General features: G+C 36.7%; 1 non-coding gene across 1 annotated transcript; it reads left to right on the top strand.

Moving 5' to 3' along the window:
• Positions 1-3,505: 3,505 nt before the first annotated feature.
• Positions 3,506-3,624, top strand: LOC111720237. Its single transcript, XR_002770014.1, has one exon. It is a non-coding gene; the product is annotated as a 5S ribosomal RNA (ribosomal RNA).
• The last annotated feature ends 3,090 nt before the right edge of the window (positions 3,625-6,714 follow it).

Here is a 6,714-nt window from a genome sequence, read left to right as displayed (position 1 = left end):
TCTCATATCTTAGGCTCTATCCCAACTGACTTCTGGGGAAACAAAACTGGATCCAGATGGATGCTGGGATTTTTTTCTTAGGTTTAGTGGAGTGTCATACCACACACACACACACACACACACACACACGTATCTGCCCTAATTCCCTGTGTTCCTCAATTCTCCATCTGAGTTCTACTGTAATACTGATTTCATAGCTTTTGATTTTCTTTGGCATTATGTCCTCAGAGTCTGGAGCAATATTGCTATAGCTCCAACACTCACCATATTGGCATGATGACCAACTTTTCTAAAGCAAAATTAGAACAAAGAGAATTCTTTGTGCTAAGCCTAATATAAAATCATATTTCCTTTTCATGAAATGCACAGTATACAAGCCACACAATTAAACATTGCCTCATTAGACTCAAATTTACTAGAAGGATAAGATACTAATAAGATGGTTGATGGTTTTATAAATAACAAAATTCCCCATATCTTCTTCCCCTTTTCTTTTACCATCTTCTCTCCAGAATGCAGGTGAATAAAGAACCAGAAGAAGGGAATTATAATGCTCCTTTGCAGAGTCATGGGATTCCTGTACAATCTCCTTATTTTAGATGAGGAAATAGACCCATTTGTTCAAAGTAACACAGGTAGAAACAGCTAAGCTGAAATTTGAACTGAGGTTTTATAAGTACAAGTTTATCATTCTTTCCACTGCACCATGTTGTCTGTTTCCTAGGAATATGAGTTTGGAGGATTATGATATCTAAAGCCTGATACTCTTTACAGTGTTCTAAAATCAACAAAGAGAAAAAGATCAAATTACAAAGAAAAAAAATGATCACCTAAGAATAAAAAAAAAGAAAAGCAATAAACACATCACAGGATCACAGAGAGAGCCCAGATATCAAAATCTTCTCTACAAAAATGTCTCAGATATCATAGTATCATAGATTTAGAATAGGAAAGGTATTGGAAGGGTATTAGTAGGCATCCAATCCATTCTTCTAATTTTATATATAAGGAAACTGAGGATCACATGTATAGAATGATGAATGGAAAAATATGGGATATAGATAATATATATATGTGTGTATGCATATAACAAACAAAAGAATAAATATAACAAAAAAACAGGACTTTCTATAGCAAAAAAAACTGGAAACAAACTATGTGCCTATTAACTGGGTGATAAATGAACAAATTATGGTATATTAATATAATGGAATATCCTTGAAGTATATAAGAATGGCAAATATGAAGAATTCTGAGGAATATGGAAAGACATTGATACACAGATGCAAAGTAAAGTAAATTGACCTAGGGAAACTATAAATATGACAGCAACATTGTAAATGGAAGAATACAAAGTATAAAATGAATGTTGTTTGATTGTAATGACTTAGCATGGCCTAGAAGAAAACTAAGAAGTTTTTAAAAATCTTTAATACTGAGGCTCAATGAGCAGCGAAGAAGAGGGAAACTGTTTAAAAATGAATATGAAGAATGAAATAAAATGTGTCATCTAAACAAAAAATCCATGGGAGTGCGAAATTGAAAATCATTTGTACTTCAGAGTGAATAAAATTATATAAATGTCGATATTTCTTTATGTGAATTAATTGTGAGGCCTGGGGATGAAACTGACAAAAGAATTGAAATAAAAGATCTAGGTTAATATTATGCATAGGACAACAGAGCTGGAAGCAGCTTTTAAATAATAGCTCATAGTTTTGCAGTAAAAGATCATTTTTCCTTACCATGTTCTATGAAAAACACATATTAATATTACCATTCTAAAGATGAGGAAAGAGTTTATTTTATATTTTGTTACAAAAGATAGTCCACTGGGTAGGGATGTTTTCAGAAACTGAGAAGTTAGATAAGGATAGAGATAAGATAGTGGAGTAACAGAAGTATAGCAAGCTTATCTCCCACCGAAACTCTTCCAAATGGTTTTTGAAAATATAACAGATCAAATCCTGACAGAGAAATCTAAGAAAAAAATCATGGCGAGTCATTTCTCCAGCCAGGTTAACTTAAGAAGACAAACAGAAGTCTCTTTCTGGGGATTAAGTCTGGCTGGGAATTTGACATACAGAGCATTGCTTCCCAGGGACTAAATAAGGAAAAAAGCTGTGCACCTAGGCAAAATGAGGTTCTAAACCTGTACCTGACACTGCAATCTTGTACATCAGGACACAGGCACAGGAATCAACTGAAAATTTTATTGAACACAACTCAGTTCCAAGTAATGAACCCAGTATTATTTGAGGAAAGAATCTGAGCCCAGGGATGTCATACTGGTGCAATGAGTGATAATAGGTCCTAGACTAAACACTGAATATACAGTAGAACAAATTTAAAAGCAAGCAGCAGTTATGCAGTTTAGAGTCCAGGAACAGAGTGGGGTCTCAGTTTCAACTTCTAGACCAGATTGAAACCTGCAGAAGAGTAGACAGGATAGGAATCCCAAACCAAAAGGAAACTACAGTTCTGTTACTCTGAACCAGAAGGACTCTCTGACTAATAATGGTTGATTCCAACAGCAGGCTACTGAAACTCAAAGGAGGGCAGGCCCACAAATCCATTACTGACAACCAAACTCAAGTCAGAAATTTACAGAACTGAGATAAGGAGGGAAGCAAGAAGACTTGCCCTGGATCAGACTTCTTTGGGAACATTTTTGTTGTTCAGTCTTGTCCAACTCTTTGAGAACCCATATAGGATTTTCTTGGCAAAGATACTTGAGTGGCTTGCCATTTCCTTCTCCAGAAGATTAAGGCAACTAGAGATTAAATGAATTACCCAGGGTCAAACAGCTAGTGAGTATCTGAGGCCTTTTGAACTATATTTGAACTCAGGAAGGTAAATCTTTCAGACTGCATGCCCAGCCCTCTATCCACTGTGCCATCTACCTGCCAAACCTATATATTTGAAATGATGCGTATATTATCAAACATAAATAATTGTTTGTTTTGCTCGGGTGTATTTCTTTGTTATAAAGGAAAATTCTTTAGGGTTATATGTGGGGTTATTTATATGTGTGTATATGATTTCCTCCCCTAAAATATAAGCTCCTTAAAGGAGCTTATATTTTCAGGTTTATTTTTCAATTCCCAATGGTTAATATAGTAACTGACATATTATCAAGGGCCTATTTAATGTCCAGTGATGAATTAGAATCAATGATAGACAGAGTTTTCCCATTCAAGATGGAAGTAAACTATCCATGAGGATGACCATGATTTTGTAAGCAGAAAGACTTGAGGATTCAAATTCATTCCTTCTCTCCCTTTTTATTACCCACAATCTCAAAATAAATTATGTTTTCATAAACATAGAGCAACAAGAAACTTTAATGACCGTTTATGAAAATATTTTATTTAACATTTGTGGAAATTAAGTCCCAGAGAGACAAAATGATTTATCCTATAAAATGTATGGAAACTGCATTATAAGACTCTTTATAAATGCAACTTTATTTATTGTAGTATTTTTCTTTGAAAGTTAATGCTAGGTCTACGGTCATACCACCCTGAATGCACCCGATTTCATCTGATCTCGGAAGCTAAGCAGGGTTGGGCCTGGTTAGTACTTGGATGGGAGACCGCCTGGGAATATCGGGTGCTGTAGGCTTAAAAAAAAAAAAAAAAAAAAAAAAAAAGGTAATGCCAGAGAAACTAAAGTAAGACAGAGATTAAGTTTTTTAATATTTTAATAGTGGAGAATTTCAACTACCTGAACTAGCCAGCTAAATGGGACTCTTATCTCAAAGCATCCAGCCCTGAGCAATTAATTGCAGACACTTTTATAGCTTTCCAGCTATCAGGGAAACAAAGGCAAGGGAAGGGGCAGAACACTGAGTGAGTGGAAGAGCTATAATTCTAGGCCTGACAGGATAGGAGTCAAGAAGGTCGGGAATAGGAGACAGGAGACTGGGGCAAGAGATAGTGAGCAATACCCAGGCATTTGGGATAAGCCATCTGAAGTTTTATGACTCTCACTGGAATGTGAGAGTGACCAGAGCTTAATGGGGTAAAGAAAAAGGGAGGGTGGCCATAATAATTTTATTCAGGGTATAGCATAATAATTCAGGGAAATTGAGGTATTACAATTCAGGGAAACTGAGACATTACATTCCATACTCTTTCTAGTGGGTATTCAAATCATTGAATTATCTTAGAGGGTCTTAGCACCATGATATTGATTGACCCTACCTGGAGCAGATAAGTCAAAATAAAATTAGAAAAGGTGCGAGGACCTATGGCGAGGGCAAGTCTCTCTCTGATAACCCCAGAATTGTTAACAGCATTCCTTGTTTAGGGCAGCACAGAGACCTCCCTGTTGCAAGCATGTCAGGTCCTCTGCAGTTCTAGAGCACCATCGCAGCCAGCGAATCCAGTTTGAGATGGACAATTCAATGTGAGTTAAGTCTGCAGTCATTTGTGCACATAATTCAGCATCTGCTTGTAGAGGGCATTCAGCATTCAGTGCTAACCCTTGGAGGGATACTGCATGGCTGTCCAAGAGATTCTAAAGGATTCCAAGGGGGAAGGATGGGACCTGAAATTGCTTTACCTGTCCCTGCCCAGAAGAACAGACAGGCTAAGGAACACTGCTACTAGCATACAGAAAGTATCCAGATTACTGCATCAAGTATGGGAGAATGCATATCTTAGACCCAAGGCAGGAAAACCATGAACTTTCAGAGGCCTGACAGCAAACTGCAACATCCTTCGAGGATGCTGAAATATTAATTAAGGAACTGGGGTTACAGGACTGGAGGAGTGGATCAGAAAGACTTGTGGAGGCAGTCATAAGACAGGTGTCTATATCTTGGAGATTTCCAAGGACAATGTCTGGTTGTTCCCATCAGAAAATGGTCCCAGAAACTAAGTCTGCTAGGGCAAGTCCAACAGAATAAGGGGTTAAAAATTAAAGCAGAACCAGCAATCACAGCCCAGTTGGAGTTACAAATTATAAACCAAGCAAGGAGTAAAGACAAAAAAGGACTTCTGGGAGGACTTCCAATTTGAACTGGCGAGTTAGGAGGGGCAGTGCTTGGGGAACTTGCTGCCTGAAGTTTAACTTTTGTCAAATCCATTTCCTACCTCTTCCCTGGCCGCTGTCCTTTCAATCTAATCCCTAAGTGAGTTATTTGATGAAGTTTTTCTCATTCTTTCCAGTGCTTTTGGGAAAATCCACAAGCTTTCCTGGTCCCTTAGCTCTTATATTCCCCTTTTGTTTTATTGCAGGAATCATCCAAGGGTGAACAAATAGGGTTCCAATGTCAAGTAGCCATCCCACATTTAAGTCCTGAAAATTCCTACACATAACACACTAGTACAGTAGAGGTTTTCCACTGTGGAACTTATCTGTAGATCCCTCAAATAATTACATGTCCTGAAAGGAACATTGTAATCAATGAAATAATGCAGATACATACTATAAGCATCCTTTTCAGAAAGTTACCCAAAATTTAACCCAACATTTTTCATCCTAAATCCTAAATACATTGAAATAGGGTCCCCAGTCAGAATTTGACATTCATTAATCAACCACTTTCAGTTCCCTCCAACTCAATGAGGCTGAAAGTGCATTAAGGGCAGAGGAGACCATCTCATCTTCTAAAATTGCTTTTTGCTGAGAATGGGTGCAGTGTTGAATCCTATTCCAGAGAGGGAAGGGGGTTGTGGTGTGGCATGCTGGAATCATCCAATGAGCTGATCCAGGTCCCAGAAGCAAGTCAATACATCTGTGACATGACCAAAATCTAGAACAGAAAACAAATCTAACAAATAAAGGTTAGAATAATCTGAGATAGAAAGATTGGTTCACAAGGACTGCTACAAAATGTGGAGAAGCTAATATAGATTGGCCAGCAGCTTTCCATGTAAGGAAACATGCTTGTCTCAGAGGACAGATAAATTGTAAAGATGTGTCAGCTGTAGTTCTAATAAACAAAACAGCAGTTCTCACAGACAATTGTGTCGATTGTTTTTTCATTATTTTAGAAACCTTCAAAGACCTGAATACCTATAGACACAAATATCTAGGACTTGGCTAAATACTCATTTGCCTAAGTATTTAGAATATAATGACCACATATAGTCAGATTGGAAACAGCAAGGTATTACATAATTGAATTGTATTAATGGTTTCTATTGACTACTTGTTTTGATTATAGAAATCAGCTATAGGAGGTAAAAGCAGGGACATGACTAAAAAATAATATAATCAGTTGAAAGTGATTCTTCAGCTCGTACAGGACACAGGATAAAATAGCCTTAACTCAGTTTTACTTCAGGTAATAGTCCCAGTAACTTTCAGATGGTGGAACTTTAAAACTCCCAAATAATATTAGCTATAGGCCCAAGAAATTTTACCACCAATAACAAATCCCATTAACCAAAGCTCCAGATGAATCCTAAACAGGTAATTACCATGACCTTATATTGATAACAGTAAGAGATTAGTCCCAGAAAGTTCACAGCTTATCTTTCCTATCTAAGTAGATGGCTTATAAGATCAACATTGCACGAATCATTTTGTTTTTAAAATACCCAATACATAAAAAATTATAAATTGCATATTTTCCATAACAGAAACATGTTCAAGGGGACAAAGGTAAAAACTATTATTCTCAGATTCCCTTTAAATATTGACTTTAAGATGACCCAATATAATCAATTAAAACTCACACAGAATATCCTAATTCCACATAAA

The sequence above is a fragment of the Sarcophilus harrisii genome, chromosome 3 (genome assembly GCF_902635505.1).
Source record: "Sarcophilus harrisii chromosome 3, mSarHar1.11, whole genome shotgun sequence".
Lineage (NCBI taxonomy): Eukaryota > Metazoa > Chordata > Mammalia > Dasyuromorphia > Dasyuridae > Sarcophilus > Sarcophilus harrisii.
The sequence above is the reverse complement of the archived record's forward strand: the minus strand, read 5'-3'. Positions and strand labels throughout refer to the sequence as shown.